Below are 12,636 nucleotides of genomic sequence, written 5' to 3' on the forward strand. Positions count from 1 at the left end.
AAGTGGACACATGTTGCACCTCTCAGGCTGACAAGTATCACTGCAGGAGTCTGGAGTGTGTCTCTCCCAGAGGAGGGTTGGATTCTTCCATGTGTTGAACTTGTCAGAGGCTCACTAATGATGCGCTTGCTGCCCCTGAACAGTGTTCATAACACCATGACCCCACGGGAGGAAGAGTTATTCACAAGCTGGTGCAAAGGAGGAAGCAGGCCGCTGCACAGGTCTAAGTTTGCATACTCATTAGGCGTCACGGGAGCAGGTCATGCTGTTTGACAGGGTAACGAGTTGAAATTTGCAATTCCCCATTACACTGGCACAGCCCAACTGTTAGTGGATGATGGCAGCAGTGCGATACCTTTTAATTGCTGTTTGTTCAGGCTTGCGCTCTTCTTGAATGGACAGATCAGGTTACACAGTTGCCATGAGCTTCCAGAAGAAATTCTTGAACCGTGTTTGGGCCCCTGAGCTACCCCTTTGCCGTTTGTGTGTGTGGTGGAAACCAGTCACCCTCCCATTGAGGGTTTTTCTGTGAATGGCTGGACACATGTGATGTCATGCCACCTCCAGTCAGTCCTCTGGCTGATCTGAAATGTGGAACAAGCCAAAAATGTTGGTAATGTTGTGACATCAACAGGATCCTTTATTTGGATGTGGGTGAAAAATGAAGTAGAAAGTGCTTCAAGTCATGTAAAGTGGTGAACGAACAAAAGGGAAACAGGAATTTGGGCCCCTTTCTGGAGCTAACACTTCTAAATGTTCTGTTGTAATGGTTATTTATAAAGCATTGAACATACTGTACATGTTGTATTGTCATATTCTCTATTTATACCAAGCATGAGTGCTGATGTGACAGTTATGTACCTCATGATATGCAAAAAGGTGGACATGAATGCCTCTATCACACATAAACACATGAACACACACACACACACACACACACACACACACACACACACACATGCACATGTTATGTATTACCACATGTGTACGTGCCCACAGCTCCGCCCCCCACCTGTTGCTCCTCCAGAGAGCTATATTTGTGTTGAGCAGCTGTTTGTCCTTGTAGAGAAATCTGGTTGTTCTTTGCTCCAAACACGTTTGTGCTCACTTCTGATTTGGTTTCAACAGATTAACATCCAATGTCAAATCTGCAAGGAGACGTGAGGGAACACACCGCTGTGGACTCCTAACAGGGCAATGCACTCGCTGCACACGTACACACGTACACGTACACACACACACACACACACACACACACACACACATACACTGTCCAGCAGATGAACAGGCCTCAGATCAAATTATCAAAGCAGAGTAAAAGTATGACATTTAATCAATGTGGTGCATCATATATGATTTTATACTCACTATAGTCTTATAGTCACATTTACTAGATAATTAGGAAGATATACATGTATCCATTGTACACACATTTATACATGTATATATTATCATTAATACCTCTCACACAGACAAGTTTTGGTGCATCAGTATAAACCTATTCTACCCTGCTCATCATTTTTATCCCACATATTTTGTATTGATGTAAAGTATATAAGTTACCTATAAGTAACATATATATATATATATATATATATATATGTGTGTGTGTGTGTGTGTGTGTGTGTGTGTGTGTGTGTGTGTGTGTGTGTGAATTATTTTTCTGTTAGGAAAGAGGCACATCAACATTCCCAGAAACGTTACAATCTGAAACTGGGGTGATATTTTCTCTCTTTGACTTGTCATACTTCAGTGTCGGATGTCAACACAGCAAGGAAATATTTTGCCCAAACAAACAAAAAAAAAAAAAAAAGAAAAAAGAAAAGAAAAGAAAATGAATGAAACTCACGTAGTTTGAGTTGCTGTCATACTCAAGGCCAAAACGTGACTATTGTGGCTTGTTTTTTTCCCCCCTGGATGGGACACATGAACTGTTGCTAGAGAGCTTTATATCACCCGCACATTCCTCCAGCAGGATTAAGTCACCACTGTCCTTATCAGGTTCCATTTTCCAGGATCAAATGAAAACAGGAATCACAAGTAAATACTTGAAACATTTTAAATATAGATCTCATATATTATGACTATAACCCTCCCCTCCCTCTCCACAGTCATAATGTTCTTTTCTATTTATATATCCGTTTCTGTAACTCATTATTGCATGTAATCACAGGATCCCTGTGACATTTGCGATGATGCCAGCTTACACGTCCATGTAGAACAATTTATCATAAAAGACTTTTACACAGGAACAAGTGGCATGTGCCGCTTCACCTCTACAGCCATGCACAATCAGTCACATCAAACTTCTCAACTTTTGCTACCGTTTGCAGCCATGAGAAAATATATTCTGTGCATGCTCCATCTGCTGGTGCAATGTGGGAGTATGCCATATGGCACATGATATATGGACTATGGCCTATTAGTGCTCATGTTAACCACGTGCTTTTGCTCTGATGCCAATCACCTGCTGCTGTTCATACCAATACTGACCTCTGAAATAGGGCTGAGTTTGCATGACAATTTATAATTCCTCAACTGGCATCTTAATATTTTCATGCACCGATGGTCAGTCAGAAATAGCCTCAATACAAAATGAGCTAATGGCTGACTGAGGCTGCAGCTACCCAGTGACAGAGCTGACATGTCTGCCCTCGGAGGGAAATTATTCATATGGAGACTGGCTATTTAATTTTTTTTCCTGAATTAAACTATTACTAATAAGAATAACAATAAAACACTGATCTCACCAGTGCAGCACCACAGAGCCAGGAGAGCCTCACTGTCATCTCAACACATGCAGACACACCGGACTTTCATCTCACAATCAGATCACAGGTGCATCACATAAACGCACACATATATTATATTTATCAAAAAAACAAAAATAGGGTAAGCCAAGGTTTTTTCTTACATTTTTTTGTATTGAGTTACTGCAATTATATTACTTGTTCAGTTATATTTTTCTAAAGATAAGTATTTCTCGCTTTGACTGTTGATATTTTTTGAGTACTATTGTTCAGTGTCTGTGCAATGTCTCTCTCCTCTCTCATCTCTCTCTCTCTCTCTCTCTCTCTCTCTCTCTCTCTCTCTCTCTCTATCATATTATAAAGTATATTCATAAATAAATACAAAGTGATAATGGGGTTAATTGGCATTTTATTTCTAGTGTTTTCTTTTATTGAAACAGATTTATTTAAAAACAAAAGATCATACTTAGGTGTAAGTCTTTGACTCTATCTTCCCTGGCTAGCTGTACATTTTAGAGTGGATTTTAAGATGATTTTATTAGTGTATAGATCTCTAAATGGCCCTGAATATTTGTCTGACAAGTTTTTGAGTTTTTTATTTTTTCCAAAGACGAGGGCCAAGACCTGAGGCCAGGCAGCTTGGAGTGTTTCTGGGCCCCATGTCTGGACCGGCCTGCCAGAGCACCTGAGAAATGCATCATCAGATAATGTTTTCAAGAATCCTAAAACTCACCTGTTTAGACTGGCTTTTATCTAAGGGCTGTTTTAGTGTTGTTATTATTACTGTATGATTGTATCTAGCTTTTTACTTACATCTTAATTATTTTATTAACTGTTTTTATATCTTTTAAATCATGAGTTTTTATTACCTCTTTTTCCTCTCTCTCCTGTTTTATTTTGTAAAGTGCTTTGAATTGCATTTGCACACAAGATTTGATTTGCTTATTGATGTGATTTGATTTAATTTGATTAAGCTATTACTGAGGCCTAAGACTCTGCACTTTCCTGCTCTAACAGGCCCGAAGCTTCTCCTCTCATAATATTGGCAGCCTTATAAAATTATAAAGTCTTATAAAGTCAAACTTGTGCTGTTGACTTTCCACTTGATTAGGATTGTTTATATCAGTGTTTTCCTCCACAACTGTCTCATGTCAGGCTCAGTCACGCTGCTGCACATTTACATGAAAATCACCTGAGGCTGACATTGTCAAACTTGAATTTATTATTGAGGTAACTTTGCATTTGATGTATTTGTGAGACAGTGTGTGAGAGGAAAGGAACTTATTGATCTGGTGACGTGCTGCTAAACCAATTCTCTGAGTGACACCTCACCTCTCAAACCCTTTAGAAAAGCAAACAAGTGAAGCTTGAGCTGAATCCAACATAAATCAAACATTTATTTGTGACAGTGGACAGCTAGTCTCCACATATTAGCTGCTGCTAATAGTCTGACGGTATGCCCCTTAACACCAATGTGCCACCATGTGTTGGATTTCAGGCCGAGGCTGCTGGGACTTTGAGAAGGTGCCAAAGGCAATTAATATAAGACTTGTTACTCCATCACTAGTTGCTAATACTGGCTGTGGATTTCCTGTGACCGTTCACAAGTCTTGTCTAACTTGTAAAAGCCTCTGTGCCTGAATCAAAGACCATCGCTACATGCGACCAAAAAGGATCTGAGCGCTCATTTCTGTCTATAGAATTTGAACTTAAAAACTGATTTTTTTTTTATTTATTTTTTTTTATTCATTCAGGTTTCTATTCAAGGTTAATTTTTCTGCCAGTATTTGACTAATTGTGAAACTGGGGCTTTTTTCTAGCAGTGTGTCACTTAATGTGGCTGTCAAACGAGCAATATAATAAAACCAACATGGTGTTTTGATTTAAAAACAAAAAACAAACAAAAAAAAAAAAAAACACTTAATTATCATCAGAGTGGCTTGTCTGTAAAGCTGAGCCTATTCTGTACTTACTTTTGGACTATGAGTTTTACAAAACTGCAGATTGCTATTGGCATTGGCCATCATGGGTGGGAAATTACTGGATGTACATATACACCAAACAATACATAAATAAATAAAATAAACATATGATCATGATCATACCTTCTTCAAATTCAAGATTCAAGAGTTTAAATTGTCACATGTGTGGCCTCCTTGTACAACATACAGTGAAATTCTTTTCTGGCAGACTTCCAGACTGTGCTGGGTGTGTTATAAATATACAAGATAAAATACGTAAAATATAAAATATAAAGATATAGAGAAAAATAAAGATCTAGGAGAAACAGAAAGTATTTTAGTATAATCTAAAATGTGAAAAGGCTGGCTTGATGTCACAGTCAGTACGGCTGTGTGACACCAATGAACTGAGTGAACTCTCCCACTGCACCCTCACTACTCAGTGACATAATATGGAAACCCTTGAGAGTGTGCACACTTATCGCACAAGTTAGTGGACCCATACACCACTAGAGGGCAGCATCACAACATGACCGACTGGGTTGACAAAGCGCCCAGTGGCTCTAACTTGCTCAGTTAGAGGACAGAGAGAAAATGAAGCTGGAAATATTACATCGTCAAAATAGAGAGTTTAATGTGTTTCAGCATGATCTCTCATGACAAAATTTTGTCATCTCCGCTGAGGTGGATTGATTGAATTTACAGCAGCGGTGCATCAACAATACCCGTGTGATTTCCACAATATATTTAAGATGAACTCCAGTGTTTGGATGTCAAAGTTGAGCACTAACTTGCCTTCCACAGAGATTGCATTCATGAAAGTGACGCAAGCCTCAGCTGCCCATTCATCACAAACTGTGTCTTCTGTCTTCAAGCTTGTCTTTGGTCACCCAAGGACACAAAATCTTTTCTGTCGCTGGTTTGCGGGTCACAAGAATGTCCCCTTTGAGGCGTCCCACTCACACATTCCTCCCTCACCGACTGCCCACATGCACCAGGCCACACACACACACACACACACACACACACACACACACACACACACACACACACACTGGGCACAGGCAGTACATGTGAACGAGCAGAAGTGGTTTATTTCGTAGGAATAGATTTGTTGATGTCACTCGACTACAATAGACACTTGTGGACTTGAATCACAGATAGTTACAGTCCATCACATGAGAAAACAATTAGAGAAAAACAAAGAGGTCGCAGTCAGAGAGTGATATGTTCTTATGAAATTGGAGAATCATTTCCTTGAACAGTTTATACTTTTGGAAAACATTCGTGCCATGGTGTTTTGTAATCTAAAGGACAAATAATTAGCATGCAATTTTACAGTGAGGAGCACTACCCTTGTGCAATTTCTCAGTTTAGAGAGCCCAGACAGTTATAAATGCGAAACCCTAACAGCAGCTATATGTTGCACACACACCTCAGCTTCTGCGTAATCGTCCACCACTCACACCTCAGCTTCACAACCCTTCCTTTGACATATTCGAGGTCCATATTGCGAGAAGCTGTGGTCGTCGCTGCTGTCTCAAAAGCAGAGGTGTGGACCAGGGTGGGGAAATCTTACTGGCAACTTTCCCAAGGTCCCACAGGAAAAGAGTCAGGAAGCGCTATGAGAGGCCCAAACACTTGTCCAGGCCAGGAAAGGGGAGGCAGCTGAGCACCTCCAGCAAACCCCGAACCAGCAGCTCCTCGCTGGCCTGCACGGCTGCCACAGGCTGGTGGTGTGCTTTTGTTTTGATTCCTCTCCAGGTCTGGGACAGTCGCCATCAGTGACTCACACATGTTGGCTCTTGGCTGACTTTGGCCCCTTTTCATCTCATTGCTTTTTTTTCTTCAATGAATTTCCCCTTGTTTTTCCAGATACAGCTCATGGATGAAATAGCACTGTTATTGTCTCAAAGTTTCCTGGACCTGTTCAAGGTCAATAGCTGATGTTTAGGAGGACGTAGGGAACTTTATAAAGAGAGGGAGAGAGTGAGTGTGTGTGTGTGTACCAGAGTTGATTGCATTGATGCAAGTAAATCCCCAAACAATACAAAAGCCTCAGTTGTCAGCATTAGACAGAGATAGAAGAATTTGTAGAGAGTGGAATGGAAATGTCAGCCATAACAACCACAGATGCCATTCAGCTGGAAATGGATAACAGCTTTGCCCCATTGTGCTTATGCTTGGTCTCTGTTCAAATCACAGTGAATTCCCCAGTCTCATCAGCATGCAGAGTACAGTCACCATCTGTTTTAGTGCTAAATTCAGCCCAATAAATTACACTCACACTAAACAGAGAAATGCATGGTGACCAAATGACGCATCAGAAACCTTTACGACAATTAAAGGTACACAGATGTTTAAGACACTGCTTCCTTGTCAGAGTGAAAGTGTACAGCAGGGAGGCTCAAGTCAGTTGATTTCTTTCAAAAAGTATATATCCCAACCATTTGTCCTGCTGTAACTAACATGCTAAACACACCATGACTGGCAGTGGCCACAATAGCAGGAACTTGTCTCCCCTTTGATCCACTGACACTATGACATATTAGCTAGAAAAAAAAAGCAAAAATACTTGAAAAGACCTGAAATTTTGTTTAAAAAATACAGGACAATAAAAGCAAAATTAGAAAAAAAAAAAGAAAGAAAAAGAATGACCGGGAAATAGTAATAGTAATAGTAATTGTAATTGTAATGATTATGATAATGATTATGATTATGATTGTATACTTAAATTAAATTACAAGCAAATTACAAAATAATTCACCCCAAAAATGAAGAATAAAAAGGAACTAAGGTGAATTATGTTCAGATGGTGAAAAAAAAACTGAATAAAAGCTCTACTATCCATGGGCTGCTTGGATTCAAAGGGTTAAAGGGAAACCCAGGCATTGCAGTTTCTTCTGCACGTATCCTTTAGGATCATCAACCATCGACTTTGGGTATCTCTAGTGTGTAGTCTAACAGGAAAAGTCTCTTAATCGTAAATGACTCTGAAATTAATTCACACTTAGTCACTCAGGAAAGACAAAGGAATGGAGAAAGACAGTTAAGACAGATAAGAGATGATAAGTCTTTGATTATAAAGTTTTTGGCTCTATGGAGAGATTTTCAGATTGAGGTGCATCCGGCCCGAGCAGCAGCAAATTAAAATCCTCCCATGGAGTCCACACACTGGAGGCTGATGACATCTGATGATACTGACGAACTGATGAAAGGATGAATCTGACGTCAAATCAGAAATGGAGAGGTGGAGGGACGTGTGAATGGCAGCAGACAGCACTAAAGGCACAAAGACAAACATATTTAAAACTAAAAAAAGACAGCAGCAAGCAGAAAGACAGGAGTTATGAATATGAAGAGAAAGGCAGCATTACATTCAGATTTGCTGAGATAATCTGCCAGACTTTGCTGAGAGGTGAACACATGCGATCATAGGATCTGAAACCAAACGGAAAAACAGTGACAGCAGCCCAGAAACCACGGCGTGACGAGACAGACACGCAAACTTCCTCATTTCCAAAGTCTCTTGATGTCGTTCAGTTAATTTTGGTAATATCAGATCACAATCATTTGCTCACCCACCGTTTCAGAAGCATGATCATGGTGCCACCTTTGCCTTCAAATAATTTCAATACTTTCATCTTGAGGTATGTAACGTCATCATCAGCGTATGTGACTCAGTTAGGGACTCTTGGTCGAGCTGTGGGTGACACAGAGGGCCTGGCCTGGCCTCATTGAGTACGTGTCCACATGTTGTAGAAATACTATAGTCACAGGCTGATATGATTGGACCTCATGCCGAGGTAAGGCCACTGTCAACCTCATATCCGTCTCAGGTCTTCCATGGAAGATCACTGATACCACGGAGGGGGGATTATTTCCAAGATCATCAAACAGTGTCAGTTCATTGCAATCATAATGTTTTCTGGGAACACAGTACAGTATCTCTGGGCTCCATCCTCTCTGCTTTCCGGGAGCTGGCTCTTGAAAAGCCCTGGTGAGTCAACATCCTCTCTCCTCTTGGACAAACACTGGAGCTCACAGCATTCCTGAAGCCCAGACGCTCCCGCTCCTCAGCCTGCCCGCCTGCCCACATCTGAGCTCCAACTCTGCCAGCCTGAGTTCATTTGCTCTGAAACGCTGGGAGGATTTGGACAATGTACTGTACTCTTGTCTCCTGTACTGCTCAGTGTGCTCATGTTTTTTTTTTTGTATTTGTTCAACAACCCCCCTGGAAAAAAAAAAGAAGTTTGACGTCCCAGAACAGCATGATCCCAAACCACTTCCTTTATTTGCAGACAGGAAGAAGTTTCTGTCGCCCTTCTGTTTCTCCTGCTTCAACCAAACCACTGATGTCAGCTTACATGTCAGCCTACATTGCTGTTGACACCGGTGGTTACACAGTATTGTATTATTTTTAAGAACGCAGGGAGAAGTGATGGCTTTTGCGAATAATCTAAGGGAAACATCCCAGTCGTTGTAATATCTGGGAAAACTTTCCGACTGTGAGCATGTTAGACAAAACCCTTTGTCACTTCCTGCCATTGTATCGGACGACTTTCTCTTTGTCTGTGCAGACACACTGTCCTCACACTCACAACTGCTGGGTGGGTATTATATAACAGACCCCCAACTCCCCAATTACAATAGCAGCTGATTGCAAATCGAGACGCAAATCTCCTAAGCCTAATAGTTAAGAGAAATTTTTCCCTTAACCTTTTCAACAGATGCAAGCAAGTGCAAGCAAGTCCATTAAGTGAGACGTGTGTGCGTGTGTGTGTGCGTGTGTGTGTGTGTGTGTGTGTCAGTGTGTGGGGGGTGAGTGGGTGAAAAGGGGGCGGTGAGAGAGAGAGAGAGAGAGAGAGAGAGAACACATTGACAGGTGGTTCCCTATCTCGCGTTTGTGTACTCAGACATCATAAAACCATTTTGAAAAAGAGGAACCTGCCTAATAACTGAAAATTTGACTCCACGCCCATCATAAACCAGCTGTTCATATATGAGCGGCAGTGATCTTCACAAAAAGCATCTCAGTTACCCTAAATCAGGAAATAATCTGTAAAAAGAGAAGGTCAAATTCCAACTTCATGCTTTTTTAAGATTAATTGTCTAATCTATTTCAGTATTCAGATTCAAAACCAGGGCAGAGCATGCAGAGATGCAACTATAGCCATAACTAATTTGTTTCGTAAGAATTTAATTACTAATTTAAAACATAATATCCAACCACACACACCGAGCCGACATGGCAGAAGGCTCAAGGATGGTTTTGCTACCTTTTAATATGTAGAGAGAGAGCGAGAAGAACAATCAAAGAAGACATTATTGCACAAAAATGATATTGATATCAGCTCCATGCAGCTGAAATGTTTCCTCTGTTGGTAAAGAGCTAATAAAGGGTAAAGAGGCAGTACAGGAAAGATTAATATATACACTGAATGACACGTTCACACCTGTCACCCTTGGGCGAGAAATGCGTTAGTGTGTGTGTTTGTGGTGGTGTGGGGCGGGGGTCACGGCTAATTTTAAGGACTTACTTTGCAACTTGTGTTAGCCACACAAACAGTTTATGAATAGGAAGTGCTGCTGCAGTGACTGAACAAGGCGTTCATTTTCCAGCAGTCAGGCCTCTCCGGGGGAATCGTGTGTTATCTTGGCAAACAGCTTCCCTTTCACTTACCTGCAGCTCTGTGGCAAAACATACACACTGCTGCTCCTCTGCAACACGCTGAGAGAGCGGCAGTGTGCATCAAACAGTTGGTCTTTATGGTACCTGGCCATACTTTTGTTAATAAATCACACATTTGTCCATGGTAACTGGGCAGCTCACGAACAAGTTATGTGGAAATTAACACCAGCAGGAAAGAGGAAAGAGTCTGCTGAAGCCATAATGTGCGTTTCAGGTTTTGAATGCACTCTGTATCTGTACGCCTGCTGTTTAAAAAGCAAATTCAGCGTCCTTATCTGAGATACCACACATGAACAAAATGTAGAATTTGCATTCATTTGAGCTTTAAGATAACTGGTCAGGTCGAGGGCTGGAAATTCTCCGGTTCAGGCTGACTAATCTGCATCGTTCCTCTTATACTAAATTAGTGAATCTTTTGACGTAAAAGTTTGGTCTGATATCACAATCATGAGCTGAGTAACGGACACTTTGCACCACTCCTCCTCTTCCTCGGTCCACACCTGTCACCCCCTGAGACAGGTGTCCATTCTCGGGCTGGACTTGCCCTCTTTTACTCCATCTGCTCTGTAGCCTGTTTTTTTCTTTGTTAAGCACACACGCAAAGACAAACATACAGACATGTGCATAAATACAATGCTGTTTTCTTGTAAAGCTTGCTGTCTGTCGCGTTCTCTTATCTTTATGGTGGATTTCCGGCACATTTGTCACCCACATCCTGTGTCTTGACAGCCCACACAAGCTCCTCTCCCTCTCTGTACCGACTATACCAAGAAAACTCCAAAAGACCATACTAGACTCCCACGTTTAACTACACAAAAAAACTTTCCCTTTTTATTGTATTTTTCTTTTTGAAACAGAAATAGGTTTATTAGCTGAGAATATGGAGACATTTCAGTCTATACTGCTGTGCACAAGTGTCTGTTCAGTGCCCAGTGAGCTCATCCAAGTCCCTAAGCAAGAGCATCTCAAGATTTCAGCAGACAATCCTGATGAATCCTCGTGGTGAGCAGAAAAAAACATCTGCACACATCCATCTATTTGACCAGAAGCAAGAACATGACGCTCATAACCCTAATCATGTTTGAGAAATTGCAGTTTGGTCGGAGCTGTCGCACCACAGTGGCACAACAGAGTCCTGCACGCACTTCCACTTCCTCCTCTCAGAGTTCATTGCTCATAATTGACGGGTTACAAAAGGACAGGCACAGCAGCCATCAAAACCTTCCTCCATCTGCTGGGTTCAGTCGGGCCCATTTCAACACAACACAGGACTTTCCAGTGTTTTCATATGTTCTGGTAATAACATGGAGATAACCAAATATCAAAATACCTAAAAAATAAAATTTGATCTCTGCATCTTATAACAGTGGAGGCAGAAACTGTTGTCAGTCCTAGACAACAAAGCTGAGGCTCTAACCTCTCGGTACACAGGCAAAACAAATTCACCACTTAGCTTCGAATCAACAGTGGTGTTTTAACAGCAGGGCGATGTCCAAACATTTGCAATGCAATTCTTGACTAGCCACTCCTCTACTTCAACCTCCCACTGTGTTAATTGCCGAGTGCTCAGTCCTAACTGCATGCTTTTTGTTTTGGCCCTCCTTTAAAATGGGCCTTTCTCTCAGCGTTTGTCGGGTCACTATCATCTTGCCTAATTAGCCCCTCATTAAGCATTCAGACTGTAAAAAGCTCCCTCGCGCTGAAGCCATCAAGTACCAAGCAAAGGTGCACAATAACCCTTTACGTCAGCTTCCTTTCTTGCTCCTGCTCCTTGATGCGTGCACAATGGCAGCAGTGAGCATGAAGGAGAGGGGCCCGGCTCCAACACATGGCCGCATACCAGCGCTTCACCATCACCAGCACTCCTGACGCAACTGTGAATGAGTGGCAGGGGACAAAGGAGATCACACCGCAGAGAGAGCGGAGAGAGTGACCACCATGACCTCACGGGTCAGCTGGGACCCTGGAATGAAAAGACACTAACGCCAAACCCCCACCCTCCCACCCACCTCCCGGCAACCTCTTGGCCAACTGAACCCGTCATGGGAATATTGGAGCGTGGAAGAGGAAGGATCAGCATTCGTCTGCGAGAGCTGAAAGAAGGCGGTTGTGTTTGGAATTTTGGGTCATGCCTTTCTCTGCACATTCCTCCGTCTTCTCCCAACAATAAACTGTGCCAGGACCAATACAACGGCCTCCATTCTGGATGCCTCTGACTATAAAAGCCTTAAAA

At 41.8% G+C, this 12,636-nt stretch overlaps 1 protein-coding gene across 1 annotated transcript in view; it reads right to left on the minus strand.

The window, feature by feature from the left end:
- Nucleotides 1-5,709: 5,709 nt before the first annotated feature.
- The window catches only part of dgkaa (diacylglycerol kinase, alpha a), a 37,776-nt gene continuing 30,849 nt past the window's right edge, over nucleotides 5,710-12,636 (minus strand). The window contains exon 25 of the transcript XR_003928457.1: nucleotides 5,710-5,765. The gene's annotated coding sequence lies outside the window, so the exon portion shown is untranslated. The remainder of the gene's footprint in view (nucleotides 5,766-12,636) is intronic.

The sequence above is a fragment of the Myripristis murdjan genome, chromosome 7 (assembly GCF_902150065.1).
Source record: "Myripristis murdjan chromosome 7, fMyrMur1.1, whole genome shotgun sequence".
In the NCBI taxonomy this organism is placed as follows: domain Eukaryota; kingdom Metazoa; phylum Chordata; class Actinopteri; order Holocentriformes; family Holocentridae; genus Myripristis; species Myripristis murdjan.